General features: G+C 43.8%; 1 protein-coding gene across 9 annotated transcripts in view; it reads left to right on the top strand.

The window, feature by feature from the left end:
* anks1ab (ankyrin repeat and sterile alpha motif domain containing 1Ab) overlaps nucleotides 1–25471 on the top strand; it is a 484507-nt gene that overhangs the window by 196688 nt on the left and 262348 nt on the right. The window lies entirely within an intron of this gene.

Genomic DNA, 25471 nt, shown 5'->3' with positions numbered 1-25471 from the left:
CTGTGGAAGAATGGCAATATATTTCCAAGTTAGGATGGTGTGTGGCTTGAAGGGGAACTCGCAGCTTGTGGCAGTCCCATCTATTGCTGCCCTTGTCTTTCTAGATGTTAGTGGTCGTGGGTTTGGAAGGTGCTTTGTAAGCAGGCTTGGAAAGTTTCTGAAGTGCATATTGTAGATGGTACGCTCTGCTGTCACTGTGTGTTGGTGGTGGAGGGGGTGAATGTTTGTGGATGGCGTGCCAATCAAGTGGGCTGTTTTGTCCTGGATGGTGTCAAGCTTCTGTGGTGTTGTTGGAGATGCACTCATCCAGGCAAGTGGGGAGTATTCCATCACACTCCTGAATTGCGCCTTGTAGGTGGCAGACAGGCTTTGGGGAGTCAGGAAGTGAGTCACTCGCTGCAGGATTCCTAGCCTCTAACCTGCTTTTGTAGCCACAGTATTGATATGGCTGGTCCAGCTCAGTTTTTGGCCAATGGTAACCCCCAGGATGTTGATAGTGGGGTATTCAGTGATGGTAAAGCCCTTGAACGACAAGGGGTGATAATTAGATTCTGTCTTGTTGGAGAAAGTCATTGCCTGGCACTTGTGAGGCATGAATGCTACTTGTCAGTCCAAGGCTGGATATTGTCCAGGTTTTTCTGCATTTGGACATGGACTGCTTTAGTATCAGAGGAGTCGCGAATGGTGCTGAACATTGTGCAATCATCAGTGAATATCCCCACTTCTGATCTTATGATGGAAGGAAGGAGATTCATGAAGCAGCTGAAGATGGTTGGGCCTAGGACACTACCCTGAGGAACTCCTGTCATGATGCCCTGGAACTGAGATGATTGACCCCCAACAACAACAACAACCATTTTCCTTTGCGCTAGAGTATGACTCCAACCAGCGGAGTGTCTTCTCCCTGATTCCCATTGACCCCAGTTTTTCTCGGGCTCCTTTATGTCCCATTCAGTCAAATGCTGCCTTAATGTCAAGGGCAGTCACTCTCACCTCACCTCTGGAGTTCAGCTCTTTTATCCATGTTTGAACTAAGGCTGTAATGAGGTCAGGAGCTGAGTGGCCCTGGCAGAACCCAAACTGAGTGTCAGTGAGCAGGTTAAACAAGTGCTGCTTGATAGCACTGTTGATGACCCCTTCCATCACTTTACTGATGATCGAGAGTAGACAGGGCGGTAATTGGCCAGGTTGGATTTGTCCTGCTTTTTGTGTACAGGACATTCCTGGGCAATTTTCCACATTGCCATATGGATGCCAATGTTGTAGCTGTACTGGAACAGCTTGGCAAGGGGCACTGAAGGTACCTCCATAGGAGGCCGAGATGGATCATCCACTTGGCACTTCTGGCTGAAGCTTCTTGCAAATGCTTCAGCCTTATCTTTTGCACTGATGTGCTGGGCGTGCCCATCATTGAGAATGGGGGTATTTGTGGAGCATCCTCCTCCAGTGAGTTGTTTAATCATTCACCACCATTCATGACTGGATGTGGCAGGACTTCAGAGTTTGGATCTGATCCGTTGGTTGTGGAAGCACTTAGCTCTGTCACTTGCTGCTTATGCTGTTTGGTATGCAAATCACCCTGTTTGTGGCCTCACTAGGTTGACACCTCATTTTTAGGTGTGCCTTGTGCGGCACCTGGCATGCCCTCCTGCACTCTTCATTAAACCAACTTTGACACCCTGGCATGGTGGTATTGGCAGAATTGGGAATATGCCCGACCAGGAAGTTACAGATTATGGTTCTGTACAATTCTGCTGCTGATGATGACCCACAGCGCCTCATAGTTATCCAGTTTTGAGTTGCTAGATCTGTTCAAAATCTATCCCATTTAGCATGGTGGTAGTGCCACACAACACAATGGAGGGCATCCTCAATGTGAAGATGGGACTACGTCTTCACAAGAACTGTGCAGTCGTTACTCCTACTGATACTGTCATGGACAGATGTATCTACGGTAGGTAGGTTAGTGAAAATGAGGTCAAGCATGTTTCTCCCTCTTGGTTCCCACCTGCCGCAGACCCAGTCTAAAGGCTATGGCCTTTGAGGCTTGGCCAGTTTGGTCTGTAGTGGTGCTACTGAGCCACTCTTGGTAATGGACTTTGAAGCCCCCCACCCAGAATACATTCTGCGCCCTTGCCACCCTCAGTGCTTCCTCCAAGTGTAGTCAACATGGAGGAGTACTGATTCATCAGCTGAGACGGGGGAAGTACGTGGTAATCAGCAGGTGGTTTTCTTGCCCATGGGATGCCGTGAGACTTCATGGGATCCAGAGTCAATGTTAAAAACACCCAGGGCAACTCCCTCCTGACTGTATATTTCTGTGCCACCACCTCTGTTGGGTCTGCCCTCCTGGTGGGACAGGACATACCGAGGGGTGGTAATGGTGGTGCCTGGGACATTGTACAGTATGATTCCGTGAGTATGACTGTCAGGCTGTTGCTTGTCTAGTCTGTGGGACAGCTCTCCCAATTTTGACACTAGCCCCCAGATGTTAGTAGGGAGGACTTTGCACGGTCAACTGGGCTGAGTTTGCTGCTGTTGTTTCCAGTGCCTATGTCGATGGCAAGTGGTCTGTCGAGTTCCATTCCTTTTAGACTTTTTAGCCATTTGATACAACTGAGTAGCTTGCTAGGCTATTTTAGAGGGCAGTTAAGAGTCAACCACATTGGCATGGGTCTGGAGTCACATGTAGGTCAGACCAGGTAAGGATGGCAGATTTCCTTCCCTAAAGGATATTAGTAAATCAGATGAGTTTTTACAACAATTGACAATGGTTTCATGGTCATCATTAGAGTTTTAATTCCAGATTTTTATTGAATTCAAATTTTACCATCTGCCGTGGTGGAATTCGAACCTCACAACATTACCTTGAGTCTCTGGAATACTCGTCCAGTGACAATGCCACTATGCCCCCACCTGTCAATCATTTCCTGATATGTATATCCATGCTTTTCTGGTATCATTGTTGCAAATCTTCTCTGCACCATTCTCCAGGACCTCTATACCCTTTTGATAATATGACAACCAGAACTGCAGTAAGTTCTCTAAATGTGGTCTAACCAAAGTTCAATTCCGGTTTTGTATAACTTCCCCACTTCTCTGTTTTACCCCTCTAGAAATAAAACCTTTTGTTCAATCTGCTTTTTTTAAAATGGCGTTGTTAACTTGTGGCACAACTTTTAATGTCTGATGTATTTGTACTCTGAGATCCCTTTGTTTCCCTACCTCACCCAGATTTCTACCTTCCAGGTAATGTGACACCCCTATTCTTCCTATCAAAATGTACCACCCACATTTATCTGTGTTGAACTTCAGTTGTCAATTATCTGCTCACTCTACATTGCCCAGTACTTCTGAACTACCCAAAGAAAAACAGTGCATTGCAAGCAGTGTTATCATTTGATTAAAGCAGCAAAAATGAGGTAATATCAAATTAATAAGTATGCAAGATATATTAAATACAAAGTTTAGCAGACAGGGTGTTTGCAGCATGCTAGTTAGAAAGAAATTGGGCTTGTTAATACCCAGTTTTTGGGCACTGTGTACCCTTAGAGCTCCAAATGGCACATACAACATCTGTGCACTTTGGCAAGTTGCACCGGATGTCATATTGGTGATGGTATTGGTGTTCACGCTGCCAGTGTCTTCAGGAACTGTGCATAATAGGCAGATCATGATGTCAGTCAGCATGCAATATTAACACTATTGATGCCATTTTGGAGCTCAGCTCTTCATCTGACACCCTTTCTTGAAAGCATGTTCATTTATGCAATTTTAACAGCAGGAAGGACCCCCCCCCCCCCCCACACCTCCCTCACCAGTGCTATTTAAAGGGATAGTCAATTACTGACATCTTAGTTACTGGTTTCTTTCTTTTGGCTGTTACTATGATCCTACAAATGCTTGTTGCTTTTCATGGTTTTCAAGTTGAAAAAGTCCATAAGAAATGATCTAGTACATGTGCTGATTTAAGGTTTCTGCTTAAACCAGATACTCCCAGACATAACTGCACTTGTAGGCATTCCCCTTGGAGAGTGTATGCAGAGCACATACAACAGGACAAGTTTCTGGAAGGTGAGGTGAGAGTGACTGCCCATGATATCAAGGCTTTTGACTGAGTGTGGCATCAAGAACCCCAGCACAATTGGAGTCAATGGGAATCAGGGGGAAAACTCTCTGCAACGGACTGCAGCGGTTCAAGAAGTCAGCTCACCACCACATTTCAAGGGCAATTAGGGATGGGAAATGAATTTTGACCTAGCCAGGGACACCCACATCCTATGACCGAATGAAAAAAATGATAGGAGGAGGGAGGGAAGAGGGCTCTCAGTAGGAAGCCATTTCCATTAAGGGTCAAAATTTTTTTTTTCCCAAGAGCTGTTTTGAGATTTTTTTCAGGAGCTACATTTTGGTTTCCAAGGGCTCCTTTTTCAATCTCACTCACTCCTTTATTAGGTGATGCAGTCATGTAGTAACCTAACCTTCTGTATTTGTTTTAAACCTTTTTTGGTGTTTCCTCCTTTAGATAGATAAGGTAGCACAAATATCAAAGACTATATGTGTGTAATTTTTTTAACTTGGAATGTATAAATGAGATGTTTTTGATAATTTATTAAAAATAAATCTCCCCTGCCCTATTTCCAAAATGAAAATTCTAACCACTTGACACGTGATAACTTATTGGAAACAAGCTTCGCATCTGCAGCCCCTTTTAAAAATTATTTGCAAGTAATTAGCACTCTTCAGCATTCTATGGTTTTGACAATTTCAAGTTTCTTTCCCCTCACTACTTCTGTTTAAAGTGTGTCCTGACAAGCAAGTCAGGATACTGACTTCCAAAAGTCTAACTGCACAACAAGGGGATTCACACAAATTAATTCTGCAGCACCAAGCCAATCATCAGATAACAAATGGTTTAATTCACAAATACTTCTTATTTCAGTGATTGTTTTTTTCCCGAGCTTATGCACTTTTTCATGTGGTCATCTATGTTTTAATGAGGCATAGATTGAAACCTCTTAGCACAGAATCATCCTAGTTACGTTAAAGAGCCATTCCACTTTATAGAGGTGCTTAACTCACTGACTGTGCCCCCCCCGCGAGCCATACTTTCAATGTCCATTGTAAAATTTACGTACACAAATGTAGAAATGGAATGAAGTATGCTGGCTGTCCAAAATCATGAGAATGTTAGGGCCAAGAGCAGGCCATTGGGCCCATAGTGCCTGTGCCGGCTTTTTGGGGGAGAGCTATCAAATTGGTCACCACTCCTGCCTAATCTTTCCCCATGACACTGCAAACTTTTATCCCTTTGAATATTTATCCAATTCGTTATACCTTGCTGCAAGCTACTATTCTTAATGATTTATTAAAATCAACTCCCATCGCAGCCAGAGGCTGAATTAAAGAAAATTTTACAATCAATTTACAAAAATACAAAAACATTCAGGTGAAATTCTCTGGCAGCATTGCAGCCAACAGCACTACCATTGATTCACCAGGCAGTCCTTGAACCACTTAACACCTTTCCCTGTTTGATGCAGCAACGCTTCCAAATGTGGCTGTACTCCTGCTTCTTGCAGCACATAAGGCCAAAATCAGTCATCCTCTTGAGAATGCTTCTGCAGACTTCTCTGTGTTTTTAAAGAATTTGAGGGCAAGACAGTAGAATTCATTAAGGTGGAGGCTCCACCATTTCTTCTTTTCCTCAGCCTGTGTTTGCCTCTCCTGTTTCCTCCCTGTGATTAGAGGAATGGGGCAATGAGCATGAGAAAGATAGAATCTGATTGGAGGTGCAGCTCCTCACAAATTCTCTCTCTCCCATCTACAGGGGTGACTTCTGTCTCATTGGTCACCCTGTGATTGGACTTTCCTGGGTTTTTTGGTGGCTTTTGAGGGTGAATTCACGAATTCAATACCCTGCCATGCCCCAGTATTTTGAATCCTGTCCACTATAGACTTGTGCACTATTTGGTTAACATTTAAATTTGGTAGTGGGTTTCATAATTAGAAATTACAAGATAAATCTTTCACTGTTAAATGTTTAACTTCTGTAAGTCTTACCACATGCAAAAAGCATGATATCAGCTGAGTATTATAAAATAAACTTGCATTTCAAAACCAATCCTCATTAAAACTTTGTAAAATTCAGAAATGGGCATCAATAGTTCATAATTCATTTTTTTATCTGTACATAAGTCTTTCCAGTGGCCTGATACTATACAGTAAACCTGAAGGTCCAGCAGAGGGTGCAGTAACCTTGAATAAAAATCAGATACAGGCAATTCAATATCAGACAGATTTTGGTTATGAATGGTCTGGGTGACAATTTTTACGTTTTCAATGTGGTAGATTTAATTTTATGGAAAAGTAAGATTCTGAATTCTTTGCATCTTCTGCAAAAATCAGAAGCAGGGCGTGCTGGTGCCATGTTACCAGGGAAAACAAACATGCAGTTATCTTCCCTTGAAGACATGGTCATGTCAATGATGTGACATTAGGACATCATTTATGGAAACCTTTACATTTCTCTGCAGTATGAAGGAAGTGTTGATGTTAAAGTGTTGTTCATTTTCCATGAAGTGAGCCTTTATTTTTTGTCATTTACAAAAATTCAAGGAATTCTGGAACAAATACAATTGACCAGAGCTAATTGGTAAAAATATGTTTGTTATTGGTTGCAGTCATTAGACCACATTATTACAACTTTCTAAACACCATTGCAAACAATATTGATTTAGAATGGAGGGGACTTGACCATGTTAAAGATTATAGGAGGTGATGACTGGTGCTTTGGGTTATCTGCTACACTGGAGAATTTATTCCTTGTTATTTTGAATCCATCCTTGAGGAGGAAACGGCTGGCTGAAGTTTATATACAAGATATTTTTAGGTATCTTGACTCTAATAGTAGCAGGATAGATAAAATTATTTTTTTCCCTCTCAATTGAGATTTTTCAGATAAATGGCATTAACTGAAGATAAGACAATTTGAGTACATGCCATAAATAGCATCAAGGAAGAAAAAACACTGAGGATTTTGTGGTGTTGGCTGATTTGTCACGTGTGACTGGGTGCAGAGAACATTAGCTCAGAGGTAGATATCCTTGGGGGAAAGTGATTTAGCCAGCTGCAAAATACTTAGAACTTGCACTGAGTGACTTTCCATTTTAATGTTTATGCTTCTCGTCTTGAATCTAGAAAAGATCCGTTCACTTGAAGGGATATTGTATTATTAGAATATACCAAAGGGAATTTTCAGTTGTTTCTTGAAATTATACACAACATTTATGCTAGAAAGCCTGTGAGGCACAGAAGAACATCAGTATGGCCTAAGTTGTTTGTATTGGTGGAAACTCGTTGTGGCATTGGGGATCTTGCCTGCTGGCTGCGGAGACGGTGAGAGACCCGCAATACCACTTTTTGGGATGGCCCGCTGAGCTCCTTGCCAATCTGGCAGTGGCAGGGCCACTGGCAAGCTTTCCCCTGGAATCAAGACCCCAGGGGCAGAAGTCCCGCTTAGTGAGAGCTGCCGGTTAACCAGAGGCCGGCAGCCTTTATGCTCTGCAGTGCCACTGAGGAGGCTGTGGCTGCTATCAGAAGGACACTCCCTGGAGTGCCAGGATCACAGAGGAACTAGGCTACAAGTAAGTAAGTAAGTTGGGGGGTGGGTAGCAAGACCATAGAGATAGCTCTCAGCAGGCCCCCTCCCCCACCTGTTGCCCTGTCCCTCTATTAGGCACTTTGATTCAGGCCCCTATCTCGCGCCCCCGCAACCCGAAGTGGCCCACATAGGCTCACCTGTCATGCATGCCGCATGGTGACAGGCTTGCTAGCAGCTGGGTTAATCCCAGTGGGACAGGCAGAGGCCCTCAATGATCATTAATTGGTCACCTGTTGGCCTCAATTGGCAGCGGGGTAGGAAGGTTGACCGTGAGCCTTCCCACTCAGAACCTAATTCTGGTGGAGATGCAAAGACGGTGGGGTTCAGGTATGCTGCCACCCTGCCAAAGTAAATGCCTTCCTGCCTCCAAACCCACCACCAGAGAGAGTATAGGATTCTGCCTTGTGTTTCCCAAGAGATCCAGAGATCAGATTTAGGTACTGCTTCTCTAGATATAAAAGAGTGTTGAAACCATGAACTCATTATCCCGGGTGCACTTGATTTGGAGAGCTGGGGACCAGGAACTATTGAAGGCCAACAAATATGGGTGGCAGGTCAGTGAGATCTGCTGGGGATAGGATATGAGCAATAGAGTTTTGAATGAACTGAAGTTTACTGCAGGTGAAGGATGAGACACCAGCCAGGAAAACTTTGGAATAACAGAATCTGGACACTACTAAGACATGGAAGAGGGTTCAAGTTGTAGAATGGCTGAGGCACAAGTGATTTTTAAAAAAATTCTTTCTTGAGATGTGACATCGCTGCCAAGGCCGCCATTTATTGCCCTTGAATAGGTAGTGGTGAGGCACCTTCTTAAACCGCTGCATTATATCTGGTGCACATATACAAAATTGCTGTTTGGAAGGGAGTTCCTGGATTTTGATCCAACGACAGTGAAGGAATGGCGATATGTTTCCAATCAGATGGTGTGCGGCTTAGAGGGGAACTTGCAGGTGGCGTTGTTCCCATTGCATCTGCTGCCCTTGTCCTTCTCAATAATAGAGGTTGAAGGCTTGGAAGGAGCTGTCAAAGGATCTTGATGAGTTGCTGCAGTGCATCTTGTATATGGTGCACACTGCTGCCACTGTGTGTTGGTGATGGAGGGAGTGAATGCTTCATTTGGTGGGTGGGATGCCAATCAAACAGGCTGCTTTGTCCTGGATGGTGTCATGCTTCTTGTGTACGTTATGATCTCTGTCAAGACAAGTAACATTTTATTTAAAAAAATGAAGAAATCCGAAATCTCATTTACTATTTACTGAAAGAATGAAGCCACAGTTTAAAACAGAAGAATTTTTACTGTACAAGAGTCCGACAAAGTAAACACGAAATACTATCTTCTATACACCTATATTCTAAAACCTGGAATCAACCAAGTTAAATATGACTTAACAGGCAAATTGCGGTTGATTATAAACTATGAATTACGCATTAAATGGCAGATAAAGTTAAGACAGACCTTATGAATTGGCTCAGCAGCCCACTCGGCACATAGGTCATCAATCTCAGTCACAAAGTCCTTCAAAACTTTTGTCTTCCTCATGAGGAATTTCAGCAACTCCTCTTCTGGGATGTAGTCTTAATTCCAGAAGACAGCAGTGCACAACCAACCCAAGTTCCATGGGCATTGTCTTTGTTACACATCTGCAAAACCTCCTCAACTCAGTGTTTATGGCGTATATGCACCCATTTTACCTTCAAGTAACTGAAACAGCTGCAGGCCACAATTACATTTTTGCTTATTCTTAGCTTCTGGTTTTAGCCCTTGTTGCCTTCAGCCAGCCTGTGCAGCACCACTTGAAATCTCATCATGTTATGAGCTCTGAGGGCTCTCTGTGTCCCTTGTCCTGTGGCCCTTGCCCCACTTCCCTTTTCAATTTGGGACAGTCTCAAAAATAAAAGCTTTGAAACTACTGATTTCATCACAAGTGTTGGAGCTGCACTCATCCAGGCAAGTGCAGAGTATTCCATTGCACTCCTGACTTGTGCCTTGTAGATGGTGGACAGGCTTTGGGGAGTCAGGAGGTGAGTTACTTGTCTCAGAATTCCTAGTCTCTGAACATCTTCTGCAGCCACAGTATTTATATGGCTGGTCCAGTTCAGTTTCTGGTGAGTGGTAAACCCCAGGACGTGGATAATAGGGATTCAGCGATGGTAATGTCATTGAATGTCAAGGGGTGATGGTTAGATTATCTCTTGTTGGAGATGGTCATTGCCTGGCACTTGTGTGGCATGAATGTTATTTGCCATTATCAGCCTAAGCATGAATGTTGTCCAGGTTTTGCTGCATATTGGGTATGGGCTGCTTTAGTATTTGCGGAGTTGCGAATGGTACTGAACATTGTGCAATCATTAGCAAACATCCCCATTTCTGATCTCATGACTGGGAGAAGGTCATTGATGAAGCAGCTGAAGACATTTGGGCCTAGGACATTATCCTGGGGAACTCCTGCAGCGATGTCCTGGGGCTGACGTGGTTAGCATCCACCAACCACAACCATCTTCTTTGTGCTGGATATGACAACAATAAAGAGTTTCTGCCTGATTCCCATTGACTTCAGTTTTACTAGCACCCTTTAATTCACACTTGGTCAACGTTTGCTTTGGTGTCAAGGATAGTCACTTTCACTTCACCTCTGGAATTCAGCCCATTTGTCCATGTTTGGAACGAAGCTGAAATGAAGTCTGGAGCCAAGTGGCCCTGGTGGAACTCAAATTGAGTGTCGATGAGCATACTATTGTGGAGTAAGTTTTGCTTGATAGCACTGTTGATGACCCCTTCTATGACTTTGCCTATTAGTGAGAGTAGACTGATGGGGTGGTAATTGGTTGGATTGGATTTGGATGACATCCAGCTCTTTCTCACCACCACTTCCCTCAACTCCCCCACTGTTGCTAAATTATCAAATTGCTTTTCTGACATCCAAATTTGCTTTTTGTGGACAGGACATATCTGGGCAATTTTACACATTGTTAGGTAAATGTCAGTGTTGTTGCTGTACTGGAGTAAGCCTGGCTTGGGTTGAGGCTACTTCTGGAGCATATGTCTTCAGTACTACAGCAAGGATGTTGCTAGGGCCCATAGCCTTTGCTGTATCTATTATTTTCAAATTACTTTTTTTAAAGGTAAAGTCTCCCACCTTGTCCTCTTTGACCTGCCTGCAGCCTTTGACATTGTTGACCGCACCATCCTCCTGTCATGCGTCTCCACTGTTATCCAGCTGTGTGGGACTGCTGTCATGTGGTTCCATTTTTAGCTATCTAATTGTAGCCAGAAAATCACTTGCAGTGGCCTCTCTTCTTGTTCCTGCACCATTACCTCTGGCATCCTCCAAGTATCTATCCTTGGCCCCCTTTCTCATCTGCATGTTATCACTTGGTGACATCATCTGAAGGCACAGCATTCATTTTCACAAGTATGATGATGACAACCAGCTCTTTCTCACCACCACTTCCCTCAACTCCTCCACGTTGCTAAATGATCAAATTGCTTTTCTGACATCCAGTACTGGATGAGCTGAAATGTCCTGTTATTAAATACTTGGAAAACTGAAGCCATTGTTTTCGATCCTCGTTCCAAACTCTGATCCCCAGCTACCAACTCCATCCCTTTCCCTGGCAACAGTCTGAGATGAAGTCACAACATTGATGTCATATTTGAGTCCAAATAAGCTTCTGACCTCATACTTGTGCCATCACAAGACCACCTACTCCCAGCTTCATGACTTTTCCTGACTTTGCTCCTGTCTCAGCTTATTTGTTGACCGTCATCCATGCCTTTGTTACCACTAGACTTGAATATTCCAACGCACTCCTGTTTGGTCTATCCTCCATAAACTTGAGGTCATCCATAAGTCTGCTGCCTGTTTCTTAATTTGCAGCAAGTCCCCTCCCCTGTCACCTTGTCCTTGTGACCTACATTGGCTTCTAGTTGACAGCATCTGGAGTTTAAAAATCTAATTCTGGCTTTCAAATCCCTCTGTGGCCTTGCCTTTCCCTATTTTGTCCAGCCCCTCAACCTTCCAAGATGTCTGCACTCTTCTAATCCTGGCATCTTGTGCATTGTCAACTATAATTGCTCCACCATCGTGCCTTCAGTTGCATAGGCCCCAAGCTCTGGAATTCATTCCTTAAACCTCTCTGCCTCACTTTCTTCCTTTAAGAAACTCTTTAAAACATAAACCAAATACCTCCTTACGTCATACTTCATTTTATAATGTCATTACATTAAAAATACTCCGTAAATGTTGTTGCCCAGTGCCTTCAGCCATTTCTTGATATCATATGGAGTAAATCAAATTGGCTGAAGACTGGTATTTGTGATGCTGGGGACCTCGTGTGGAGGCCGAGATGGATCATTCAATTAACACTTCTGACTGAAGATTGTTGTAAATGCATCAGCCTTGTCTTTGTGCTAATGTACTGGACTCCACCATCATTAAAGATGGGGTCGGTTCTGGAGCCTCTTCCTCAAATTAGTAATTCAATTGTCCACTACCATTCAGGACTGCAGAGCTTTGATCTGATTTGTTGGTTGCGGGATTGTTTAGCTCTGTCTATCAAATGTTGCTGCAGCATGTAATGTTGTAGCTTCACCAGGCTGGCATGTCATTTTTAGGTGTCTGGTGCTGCTCCTAGCATACCCCCCTGCACTCTTCATTGAACCAGACTAGACTGGTTTAGGCTGTAACTGTCAAACACACTTAATAAACAGGAAGTGGAGGATATGAGAGCTGTAATAATAGTACTTTGTTGATTTACAGTAGATAATTCAGTTGTCCATCCTCATAAGATAGAAGGTAACAGTTATTTTGGCTCCTTTAAATTGCAGTGTACATCCATTGGACTGAGGACACCCTGAAAAATACTTTTTATTAAGAAAAAGCAATTAAAGTCAAGAGTTGGCAGTCAACATTATGTTCAGACAAAGCTATGAAGTATCTCCACTGAATTGAGCAGGTTAGCCTTTCCCTTGCATGCATGACCAAGACAATAGAATCACAATTATTGCAGCGCAGAAGGAGCACATTCAGCCCATTGTGTCTGCACCAGCTCTCTGAATGAACAATTTACCTAGTGCAATTCCCCTGCCTTCTCTCTGTAACGCTGTCTTTTCAGATGATATTTTAATTCCCTTTTGAATATCTCGATTGAACCTGCCTCCCAGGCTTTCTCAGGCAGTGCATTTCTGACTACTCACTGTGCAAAATATTTTTCCTCATGCCGCTTTTGCTTCTTTTGCCAATGACTTCAAACTTTTACCTTGTGGTTCTCAATCCTTTCATGAACGGGAACAGTTCTATCTCTCAATCTCTCCAGACTCTTCCTAATTTTGAATACCTCTATCAAATTTTCTCTCAGTCTTCTCTTCAAGGAAAACAGGCCCAACTTTTCTCATGAATCCTTTTTGCACTCTCTCCAATGACTTCACATCTTTGCTAAAGTACAGTACCCAGAATCAGATGCAATACTTCAGCTGAGGCCGAAGTAGTGTCTTACACAAGCTCAACATAACCTCTTTGCTTTTATGCTTTCCAGCATTATTAATAAAACCTAGGATGCTGTATGCTTTATTAACTGCTCTCTCAACCTGTCTTGCCACCTCCAATGACAATGCACATATCTTATCAAGTCCCTCTGCTCCTGCACCCCACTTAGAGTTGTACCCTTTATTTTATATGGTCTCTTCATGTCCCTCCTACTAAAATGAATCACTTCACATTTCCCCACATTGGACTTCATCTGTCACTTGTCTTCCTGTTCCACCAACTTGTCTATGTCCTTTTAAAGTTCTACACTATCCTCCTCCTCAGTTCACATTGCTTCCAAGTTTTGTATCATCTGCAAATTTTGAAATTGTGCCCTGTACACCAAAGTCTAGATCCTTGATATATATTGGGAATTTCAGGGTCCCATACTGACCACTGGGGAACTCCACTACAAACTTTCTTCAAGTCTGCAAAACATCCGTTAACCACTGCTCTCTGTTTCCTATCATTCAGCCAATGTTGTATCAATGTTTGTTACTGTTCCTTTTATTCATAAGCTGTAACTTTGCTCATAAGTCTGTTGTACAGCACTTTATCGAATGTCTTTTGGAAGGCCATGTACACCACATCTACAGCATTGCCCTCATCAACCGTCTCTGTATTACTTCAAAAAAACTCCAAGTTAAATACAATTTTCCTTTAAATCTGTGTTGGCTTTCCTTTATTAACCCGCATTTCTCTATGTGACTATTTGTCCTGAATTATTGTTTCTGGGAATTTTCCATCCATCAAAGTTAAAGTGCCTGGAATGTGTTTGCTGGACTTATCTTTACACCCTTTTTTGAACACAGGCATAACATTGAATTCTCAAGTTTTCATGCACCACCCCTGACACTTAAGAAGGGCTTGAAAATTATAGCCTGTACATCTGGAATTTCCACTGTCACATCCCTCAGTATCCTTGAATGCATCTCATCTGGTCCTGGTGTTTCATCAACTTATGACTTAAAAAGCCTGTCTTAATACTTCCTCCTTATCAATTTTAAATTCTTCTAGTGTATTAATTACCTCGTCTGTTCAGCAGGGTTCTGTGGGTAGGAAGGGGAATAAGAGTCCAAGACCCAGATTCTTGTGTGTCCTGGGGGAGCACTCCTGCTCCAAAATTCCTCCAAAAACCTGTTGAGGTGAAGACAATTGAAAATTTCAAAACCGCGATTTTTGCTAAGTGTGAGTATTTAGGGGTCGGGAACTGGGTGGGGAAACGGAGTTGGTACAGAGCTGCCATAATCTAATTGAATAGCTAAAGGGCCTGGTGCTCCTCCTGGCACCAAAGTGATTTTTACCATTTGAGACCCCTGCTGGGTGTCCAGCAGGCTTCACTGTTTGAAGCAACTACAGTGACCTGGTCCTGGTCCCGAACAGTAGGCTGGTAAAATTGCCTCAGCTTTCTAGCTGAGTGATGTCTAATAGGTGGATATCTATTTACTGAATCAGATAGCAGAAGATATTCAGAGAATCACAACTATTTTGTTGTTAGACTATGGTTCAGTATAATTCTTCCCTTCTGAATCCTTTGTCAAGAAGCAAAAACTCCCCAGTTAGGGAAAAACCTAGCTCTTAAGTACAGGCTTCAATGAGTATCACCTGCTCTCAGTTCACTGTGAAGCTTGTCCTGGTTTACTCTTAAAGGGACCTGTGTTTTTAATATTGTCAAATTCCCTTTTAAGAAAAAAAACAAAAATAAAAATAATTATATTTAGGCAAAGGTACATAGTTATAAATATAGGAAATAAATAATTACAGATTCCCCAGTGTTACATAACGAGACATCCTTATTCTAGAACCTTCAACAATTTTTCTGTGGAAACATTCTTCTTAGTGAAACAATCAGTTCTGCCGAAGGGTCATGAGGACTCGAAATGTCAACTCTTTTCTTCTCCGCTGATGCTGCCAGACCTGCTGAGTTTTTCCAGGTAATTCTGTTTTTATCTAGCCTGAGCCTTTTTTCATTTACACTTTTTGTAGAATGTACATTATCTCACAAAGATCGGTTATTGATGTAACATTCCATTGGTAATGCTCTTTCAGTTTCTTTTTTATATAGCATTTCCTCCAAGATCTTGAACAAATGAGAGCACGAGTTTCAGTGGCTAGTGTGCTCTTCACCACTCTTATTTTCTTTGCCTCCCATGCCAAGGGGCAACTTTTCCCATTCTCTCTCACAAGAAGTATCACAAATCTTCCTGCACTGGAAATCCATCGCAAAGGCATCACTAAAAATAATTAACTTCATGTTATTGGGATCACCCAAAGCTGGGAACTTCAGTATACACTTCTCTATTTTTATTTTAAAAAAAGTTTTATTTGTTCTCGAGATGCCCTCCACCTTGGATTTTTCATGACAAGACTAAAGGCAGAATCGTCCGTGCCTGCTGGCGCGGATGTGCTTGGTAGTGTGAGTGGACAATATGGCGAGAAGACCAAAAATCGGTTTCATGATGTCGTGAAACCAGTTTGCGATCATCTGCTCAGCCCAGCCATGGCGGGCCGCATTTCCCGCCATCAGATGTTGGGAACCTCATTGTAATACATCAGTGTATTATTATAAGGCTAGCCCACCAGACTCGTTCCCCGCCCACTGGATGGTCCGTCTACATCATCATGATTGCACTCCGACGTGTTTCACAACACATATAAAAGGCGTGCACTTGGCGGGCTACACATTGAAGGGAACTCTGAGGTGAGTGCACAGTAATGTTGTGGAGCGCTCGTGAAGGACACCTGTTGGACTTCAAGGTTCATGCCCATTGGGGGCAGGGAGGGGGGAATAAAGGCTGCCCTGTGGCAGTACACAAGCTTGTGCCGAGTTGGGGGGTAGGTGATGGGCGAGGGAAGCGGCCACGCATTACAGACGCCTTGTATAAAGTGACGATTCCTCTGCAGCTGAGACAGTTCAGATGCAGCCATATTGATTTGATTGGAGTCGGGCCTCCAGAGGCATGTAAGTGCCACCAAATGCTCCAGATCTTTTCACCCCTCGGGCACAAACTGCAAATTAATGAGCATTTTAGTGGACTGCAAAATAGTTGGATGACTGAGCGCGTTGTACAACCTCCTTGCTAAAGCTGGCCATGGAGCAATCATGGTGGAGGTGCTTACAGCCCCTTGCAATGTCATCATCCCGGTTTGGACCAGTCACCCCGATGGTTCAAGCTAACACTGCAGCCTTTCAGTGTGGGTTAGGAGAATGCCTGCGCCTGAGCTGAGAGCACAGCATGCAGTCTAATGGGCAAAGTTGTTGCCAATTGGTCAGGTGGAGTGGGGTGGAGAAAAGTGGGGTTTCGAGCAGCCATACAGTGCACTAATCTCTGGCCATTCAAGTGGTGGCCAGCATTCTCCAGGATGTGTTAAGGGGCCTTCAGGCTTAACCAAGAGAGGTTCTTAGCACACCCATGCTGACTCATGCGTCTCTGTCTTTCATCCTGCAGGAGAAGTGCATCAGGATCATGGAGCCTGGTGAACTAGCTGTTTGCGTCGTGGCGTAGAGAGAAGGAAGATGACGAAGAAGAAAGTGACTGAGGTGTCTGGCTCACAGAGGGAGCACCCCCTGGAAGAAGGGACGGGTGGGGCTCCTGTGCACACTGCTGAAGAGCCACAGCAAGCCATTGCTTGTCTGCGCCTGGCTAGCCCCAGGTTCTATAGATGCCGCCTTTCATTCCTGCAGATGACCGAGAACCAGTGTTGCCAAAGACTGCGCATATCTAGGGAACTGATTGATCACATCTGCCAGCTACTGCAGGATTTGGCGCCACATAGACATGGAGTGGCCGTGAAAGTGACAGTGGCACTCAATTTCTACACCAGTGTTCTTTTCAGGGCTCCAAACCTCTGGAATATCACAAACCTCCACCCACAAAAGTATCCATGAGGTCACGGATGCCATCTTTGTGGGGGTGCACAAATTTGTGCATTTTGCTTGTGACCAGGAGAGCCAGGATGCAAGAGCAACTGGATTTGCCCAGATCTTGGGTTACCCACAGGTGCAGGGTGTGATTGACTGCACTCTACCCACATGGTTCTCAGACCTCCGTCGCAACACACAGTCAACTATGTAAACTGCAAGGGATTCCAGTTACTGAATGTGCAGCTGGTGTGCGACTACCACAAACACACACTGCAGGTCTGCGCATGGTTTCCAAGGAGTGTCCACGACTCCGACATTTTAAGTCAGTCACATATCCCTGATGTCTTCCAGGCTCCACAGAGGCTGCAGGGATCGCTCCTTGGGGACAAGGGCTACCCGCAGAGAATGTGGCTGATGACACCCATGCTGCAGAGTGAAGGTATAATGAGGCTTATGCTGCAACTTGCAACTTGGTGGTGAAACCCATTAGGATGCTGAAAATGAGGCTCTGGTGCCTGGACTGACCAGGTGGAGCCCTGCAATACAGACCACAGAGGTATCACGCATCTTCGTCGCCTGCTGCGCCCTTTACAACCCAGGGCTGCAACGGGGAGAGGAGCCAGCGGAGGAAGAGATGCAGGAGCTGGAGGTCTCCTCTGATGAGGAGGACATTGAAGGTGATGAGGGCGAGGAGGTTTTTGACGGCGACGATGATGGTGATGAGCCTCTCGCACTGGCTAGATGAGGCAGGCGTGCTCAGGAAGCTAGCCCCACCTTAAAAGTGCTGAGAGCACACAGAGAATGATGAAACTCTGTGACACCTGCCCATGACATTGTGACAGCAATGACAAGTACCATCAGATGTAGGCATCAGTAATGTGTCCAGGGAGTGAGAGGCCAGACTATCACTTTAATCTGATGGGCCAGACATTCCCTGAGCCACCTGGATGGATGGCCTCGGGGGAGATACTTTTGATCCTCCTCTCTATGGGTGCCCACCCTGAGGATTGCAGCAGACAACCCTTCCTGCTGTTCCTTTGCAGCTCCAGCAGTTGTGACATGACTGAGTCCAGAGGCTCGTCATCTGACTCGGACTCAGCAAATTTCTGGCCTCTAGCAGTCCTTCGGTGCCAGAAGTCCCTGCTGCCACCTGCTGTGGATCAGACAGTGCGATGTGCTCACCAGATTGTGATCCCGACGCTACTCTAAAACTGGGTCCCACCGAGGTGTGTGTCTCTCCGCTGATGGAGGGTGTGGGTGAGCGCTGTGGTGGGACTTCAAGGAAGGGTGCCTTCAGGTTCCTCTTCAGAGGTTTCCTCGTGGCTCGATTAGAGGATGGTGGACGCCGTCAGCTGTTTGACAGAACTGCCTGCGAAAGCAAGGAGTGATAATTAGTGCATTGCAGTGGCCTGTGAAACAGGACACATAACTCACAGCATGGTTATCTGATGGACATTTCACTGCTGGATCCTCACTTGGTAGGGCACCGCCAACCTCAGTTGGCACAGGACTGGTCCAGATCATCGCCGGCCAGCTGGATGGCTGTTTTCAAAGCCCATGAGGACCATGATTTCAGGCATTTCTCCACAGGTCTGCGACCTCTCCCTCTTGTTGTGTGTCAACTTGTTCTGCATGTATGGATATGGAAGGAGTGTAAGTAGGATGCTTGACAGGCCAGATGATAAGGACGCCTAGCATATGTGAGTCTTGAGTGGCCCTGTGGATGGGACAAGGACAATGAAGATGTGTGTGAGAGAGTGAGTGGTGATATCCCTTGAACTGGCAGTGAATGAGGGCCCTGTGGATGTGTGATTGGTTTGTGAGTGTGTGGGTTGAGAATGATAAGAAGAGTGACTTACTCTGGTGGAATGGAGGAGATCATTCATCCTTTTGCGGCACTGGGTAGCTGACCTCTTTTGCAGGGCATCGGTGCTGACCGCTACCCCCACCACCTCCCAAGCTGGATTGGTGATGCTGCTGCCCCTGCAGTCAGAACGGGGGCAGAGGACATCACAGCGGGCCTCCCCTTCTTCCAAAACACGCTCGAGGAACGAGTCACTAATCTGGGGGCTGCAGTCATTTTGCCTTTCAGGACCATGTCTTCCATGCAGCAGTCATGGGCTGGAAACACTAAGAGACGTGCGCGTGGCTGGACTTCAAATATGGTGCCAGTGTGCTGAAGCGGCAAGGTGATGGCTCCAGCACATCACAACTTACATCTGGCCTCATGTATGTGCCTAACCAATTGAGCTGTCTGATGAAACTCCTCAGCTGATCCATCTCATCCTTTGTAGCAGCTGCATCTTTCTGTCTGGATCTGGTACGACTAATTGTGATAGGATTAACATTGTCCAAGTAAGACTGTTGATGTAAAATTACACCTGACCCACTCTGCTTAATTTCCAAACCCACATATTTGAAAGTCCCAGAAGCTTGACTGCCAATTTTAAATTCCTTCCTAATTTGATTAATGACATTTTCTTCAAAGTCATTAGAGACCCCCACAAAAAATTGTCCACGTGCATCATAAAGATACCCGAAAGTTTTCCATTACAGTGCCAATAGAACGTGGCTGGGTCCGCCTTCAGTTGTGAACACCCTAACTGTATTAGAATGGCTGTTACCAAAAAAAAACCACACCAAGAAGTGTCGTTTAACCTGAAGTGTCGTTTAACCCGTAAACACATTTATTCAATTTCCAGAGCTTCCGCTCTATTCCTTATGCTTCCTTAAGAGATTGTAAGAATACTTTGATCCCGAGCAGGATAGCCTGTAAGAAAGCTGCTTTGATATCTGTGGAGTTACATTTCGCAGAACGAGTTGTTAAAATGGCTTAAAAAGATCTTCAAAATCACCTTTCTATCTGTGGGAGAGTCTACCCTGATCTCTGTATCTTGCAAACTTTCCTCAATCTCTAGCTTCCAACCTAGCCTTGGCCTTATCGGTCCCATCTGGTAGGACCTTTTCTGTACAGACCCATCTGTGTGACAGAGCAGTTTGTCCTCTATCGTCAACCTTTGAATATATCACAAATTCTTTCCAGCTCTGTAACTCTCTTGGTTTAGCCTCTTTTATTGCTCTGCCTTCTAACCTATTAGTCACTACAACCACCTCTCAATCACGGAGATTTCTACTTCTGTCCTTTGTTCAAGAAGGCTCTTCATTACCTATGCTACACTGTCGCCTTGTCAGGCTGCGGCCTTTTTTCTCTTGTTGAGATCTGTCTGGATTATTCCTATTAGAATGTCTACTATAGATCCTTTCCACTGTACGTGATATTTTCCTCCTCCTAAACCTATCTCCAGAATCAGTACTCAAACTTGTGCTACGTTTTCTTGCTCTCCACTCTTGTACTCCATGCTGCCAATCCATGGCCCTCACCTCGTCCCTTATCTTGGAGATTTAACCAATTTTTATATTTACCCATTGACTTCCTTGCTCCCACTACTGTGGCCTCCCTCCAGTTATCTGATCCTTCTGGCCTGTACACCACCCGGGAACCTACTTTAGGCAACCAACCCCTGCATGGGATTATTTTTTCATGTTCTTCATGATCAGTAAGTGTATTGGTATGTATTTCTTGAGCTGTCAAATCCTGCCCCTCTGGCTCCAAATTGTAGAACCCATGGGTGTGCAAAGTACAAGGTGCCTTCATAGGCTTTTAAAAAGTCAACTTTTTTGTAAATTCTGTCCATAAACTAAAGTAGAATTGGCAATCTCTCTTCAGTATCTAAGTCAGTTACATTTAGTTCTGAAAATACTTTATTTCAAATCTTACTTCTTTCTGGTAAAGACAAGGCGAAAGCCATAGCTTACTTCCTTTTAGCTAGAGGAGTGACACGAGTCTACATCTCCACCTCATTCTTCCATTGTTCGTATGGTTCCAGTTCTGAAAAGACTGGTGGTTGATCATAGTTTGTGACCCCGCAGCATGACTCAGCCATTTCACCTTAAAAGCTGCCGAGATCTTTGCTTTTGTCAGAAACAGGGATTGCTTTCTGTTTTCTTTATCCTCCCATCTGAAGAGATCGAGATTAATCCTCTGCTACCATGTCTAATAGGTGGATATCCATTGACCAAATCGGGCAGCAGAAGACATTCTGAGAATCACAGCTATTTTATTGTAAACTATAGTTCAAGTGACATCGCCCCATTTAGCATATATTTTTTATTCTTTCTTAGGATGTCACTGGCTAAGCCAGCATTTGTTGCCTAATCCTAATTGCCCTTGAAAAGGTGGTCATGAGCTGCTTTCTTGAACTGTTGCAGCCCATATGGTGTAGGTACACCCACAGTGCCGGTAGGAAGGGAGTTCCAGGATTTTGACTCAGCGACAGTGGGTGATAAAGTTCCAAGTCAGGATGGTGTGTGACTTGGAAGGGAACTTGCAAGTGATGTGCTCCCATTGTGTCTGCTGCCCTTGTCCTCCTATGTGGTAGAGGTTGTGGATTTGGAAGGTGCTTTTGAAGGAGCCTTGGTGGATTTCATAGATGGTGTATGTGACTGCCACTGTGCGTTGGTGGTAGAGTAAATGTGGAAGGGTGGATGGGTTGCCAATCAAATGAGCTGCTTTGTCCTGGATGGTTTGAGCTTCTTGAGTATTATTGGAGCTGCACTCATCCAAACAAGTGGAGAATATTCCATCACAGTCAGGATTTGTTCCTTGTAGATGATGGCAGGCTCTGGGGAGTTGGGAGGTAAGTTATTCTCCACAAAATTTCCAGTATCTGGCCTGCTCTTGTAGCCACAGTTTTTATATGGCTGGTCCAGTTCAGTTTCTGGCCAATGGTAACCCCCCAGAATGTTAATGTGGGATACAGTGTTGGTAATGCCATTGAATGTCAAGGAGAGATGGTTAGATTCTCTCTTGTTGAAGATAGTCATTGCCTGGCACTTAGGTGGTGCAAATGTTACTTGCCACTTATCAGCCCAAGCTTGAACGTTGTCCAGGACTTGCTGCATATTTGGCATGGCTGAACATTGTACAATCATCAGCGAACATCCCCACTTCTGACCTTATGATGGAGGGAAGGTAATTGATGAAGCAGCAGGTTGGGCCTAGGATACCACCCTGAGGAATTCCTGGGACTGAGATGATTGGACTCCCAACAACTGCAACCGTTTTGCCTTTGTGCTTGATGTGACCCTGACCAATAGAGATATTTTCCCCGATTCCCACTAACTTCAATTTTCTTAGGGCTCCTTGATGCCACACTCGGTCAAATGCTATCTTGTTGCCAAGGCCAGTCACTGTCACCTCACTTCTAGAGCTCAGCTCTTTTTTCTATGTTTGGACCAAGCCTGAAATGAGATTATGAGCTGAGTGACCCTGGCAGAACCCAAACTGAGCATCAGTGAGCAGGTTTTTGCTGAGTAAGTGCCACTTGTTAGCACTATTGACGACCCCTTTCATCACTTGGCTGACAATCAAGAGTAGACTGATGGGGCAGTAATTGGCTGGGTTGAACTTGACCTGCTTTTTGTGGAGAGAACATACTTGAGCAATTTTTCACATTGCTGGGTAGATGCCAGTCTTCTATCTATACTGGAACAGCCTGGCTAGGGATGTGGCTATTATTGGACCACAAGTCTTCAGTACTATTGCCAAAATATTGTCAAAGCTTGTAGCTTTTACAGTATCCAGTGCCTATACGTTTCTTGATGTCGCATAGAGTGAATCGAATTGGCTGAATTGAGGCGTTAGGAATTTGCTGAATCCGAATTGGCATCTGTGATCCTGGGGACTCCAGGAAGTGGCTGTGGTGGAGTCCACTCGGCACTTCTGGCTGAAGATGGTTGCAAATGCTTCAGCCTTGTCTTTTGCACTGATTTGCTGGTCTCCTCCAACTTAGAGGATGGGGATGTTGTGCAACCATCTCCTCCAGTGAGTTGTTTAATTGTCCATTTGTCCACCATCATTCATGACTGGATGTGGCAGGATTGCAGAGCTTTGATCTGATCGGTTGGTTGTGGGATCGCTTAGCATTGTCTTTCACATGCTGCTTCTGCTGTTTGGCAGCAAGTAGTCCTGTGTTGTGCTTCACCAAGTTGACACCTCATTTTTAGGTCTGTCTGGCACTGCTCTTGGCTTGCCCTCCTGCACTCTTCACTGAACCAGGATTGAACTCCTAGCATCATGGTAATGATGGAGTGGGGGATATGCCAGGCCATGAGGTTACAGATTGTGGTTGAGTATAATTCTGCCTCTGCTGATGGCCCAGAGTCTCTCAAGGATGCCCAGTATTGAATTGCTAGATCTGTCCGAAATCTACCCCATTTTGCGTGGTGGTAGTGCCACACAATACGTTGGAGGGTATCCCCAGTCTGAAGACGGTGCTGCATCTCCACAAGGACAGTGTAGTGATCAATCCTACTGATACTGTCATGGACAGATGCATCTGCGACAGGTTGATTGGTGATGACAAGGTCAAGTATGTTTTTCCTTGTTGTTTGTTAATTAGGTGAATTCTGACTCAAGCAGACTCCTCAATTGTCTGGTGTTAAATCACCATAGATAATGGTGGTATTGGAGGGGGAAAAAGTGGCTCAATTTTAACTCTTACTCCAGTTGATTTCTGCAGGGCGGGATGATTGAATTGTTAAGAGAGAAGAAATTTAGATTAAACAATAACAACAGAGAAAACCCAAATAATGCTTGCCTGATAAGAGAATAAAGATGGTCCTAAGGGATAGTGAAAAATTGAATGATAGACTGATTACCGTAGGAATTGTGAGGTGGAGTTGAGGTGATATATGGCTTATGTGAAAATCCAAGTGTTATGCCTTAGGACACAGAAGACTGTACGGTGAGCTGTTTAATTTATCCATCTGTAGAGGACTCCTTTAAAATACCACAGCATTTTTACAGAAAGAAACATTCACCTGCAATTGTGGAAATATTCTGTGGTTGTATATATTTTTGTAAATCTGCTTGGAAAAACATTGCTGAAAGCCAGTTTAAAATACAAAAAAAAATTATGAGTTGAATACATGTAATTCAATTCTGAAATTTCAAAATTATTAAATATTTCATCTGTTGTGTTCCATTTCTGATTTTTTTTCTGTTCAGTTTAATAACATAACCTCATGGTAAATAGAGGTTTGAACCCCAGCCAGCATTGACATGTCAGTAACACATATAATGTGAGTTTATAATTTTTTACTTATCTGTATAAATATTCTGATCCAATAAAAGGGAAGGTGAGAGAGTTTTAACCTCTGATCATTTTTGGTTATTTTGGATGAAGGTGACCTGTGAACTGATTTTATGCAGTTGGAATTCAGTAAGAGCTGTTCTGGTTGAAACTGAAAGCTTGTTTGAATGGGGAAGCTACAAACTACGGTAGATAAATCCAAAAGACTACACTAAGCAGAAATCTTAAAATCTACTGATTATGTGCACAAAAACATGAATACTTTTTCAAAGAATTAGGATTAATTCAACAGTTATCTCCAGAGATGTAAAAAGATGTGCAGTTACCTTATTCTTGCTGCTTTCACAGCTGTTTCACTGCAGACTGGCTCATTAATATTCATTTTTGAAACATTTTGCAGCATTTGGCCCATTGAGAGTGTGATTACAATATTTAGATGAACTGATGTATAAACCAGTCTCACTTGTATTCCTGTCTCATAAGACTGAATGTCATTGGAATTGTTAGGTTTATGAAATAGTCAAGGGCATTGAGATTTTGATTTGAGCTGACTGCCGGAAGCAGCTAATAGGAAAGTAGTAGCATAATTCTTCTGAACAATGATAGTGTTGTGACCTTCTGGGGTCCATGCATTTGACTTAAAGTCCATTTTGATATTCATATGCACCTGCTACCCCAGTGGATCCATTATTTTCCTTCTACAAATCCTCTTTTTCACCTTTCTTATTCACATGGCAGATCTTTGCTCTCCTAAAGAAAGCTGACCCATCATTTTCACGCTGTGTACCTCTGAGCTTACAACTGCCTTGTGATGTTTCTAACCTTTTTCCTCTCACTATTGCAACACATTTCTAGTCAATCTATTTAATGATACTACTATTGTTAGTATTGCACAGAACAGACTATCCCTTTCTTGCCCTAAACTGTAACTTAAGTCACCTTAACTCTTTTTCTATCTTTCCTAAAGCTTCACTGTCTTGAAATCAAGACGTATTGCATAGTACCCTATTCTAATTCATTATTTCCCAGGACCTTAAGAATGTGGATCACCTTATCTCTCTTAGTTCCCTTTCTCTAGCAGTATTTCAGCTTTTAAGAGGCAGGATTAGTACCTTAATTTATTTGCTTACTTTCTCCTCATTGGTCCAACCCTGATGGTGTATGCAATGGACTATTTCTTTTAGTTGCAGGTCTATCATATTTGCTTAAAACAAGTAGTGTGCAATTTTAAAATAATATAAATCAGACCATGAGGAGTGTA

The sequence above is a fragment of the Carcharodon carcharias genome, chromosome 9, assembly GCF_017639515.1.
Source record: "Carcharodon carcharias isolate sCarCar2 chromosome 9, sCarCar2.pri, whole genome shotgun sequence".
In the NCBI taxonomy this organism is placed as follows: Eukaryota; Metazoa; Chordata; class Chondrichthyes; order Lamniformes; family Lamnidae; genus Carcharodon; species Carcharodon carcharias.
The sequence above is the reverse complement of the archived record's forward strand: the minus strand, read 5'-3'. Positions and strand labels throughout refer to the sequence as shown.